The sequence below is a fragment of the Pygoscelis adeliae genome, unplaced genomic scaffold (assembly GCF_000699105.1).
Source record: "Pygoscelis adeliae isolate BGI_AS28 unplaced genomic scaffold, ASM69910v1 Scaffold622, whole genome shotgun sequence".
Classification (NCBI taxonomy): Eukaryota; Metazoa; Chordata; class Aves; order Sphenisciformes; family Spheniscidae; genus Pygoscelis; species Pygoscelis adeliae.
Window position 1 is genome coordinate 1,160 of NW_008824297.1, and position 458 is coordinate 1,617.

Sequence of the window (458 nt, forward strand, 5' to 3'; positions counted from 1 at the left end):
ACCCCTCTCCCTGTGTGTTTTTGGTGCCGTCGGCGTTGCCGCAGCAGGCGTTGCTGTGAGCGGCACTGGGTGCGGTGTTGCAACGGATGCAAATCTTGCTGCCAGCCGCCTTCCCCCCGCCCTGCATCGGGGATGCTTCCTCCTCCCCAGCTCATCGCTGGGCCGCTGCCGGCAAGCCCCGGCACCGCAGTAGAGCATGCTGGCCACCCTTCTGGCTTGCAGGCTGCTTGCCGGGGATTTGCAACCGTGGGCTGGGATGGCAGTGAGGTCCGAGTCCCGGTTGTTGGGGGAGGGGGGGGAAGCAGAAACCTTGCCCCCGTGGTTTTACAACCTTAATGGTAAAATGGATGCGAAGGGCATCCTGCACCCTGATTGCTGCGGCAAACACCCTCCTCCTCGCCCTGCACTTGTGTCCGCTGCCACCACAGCCCCAGGCATGTGGGATTCTGGGCTCGGGC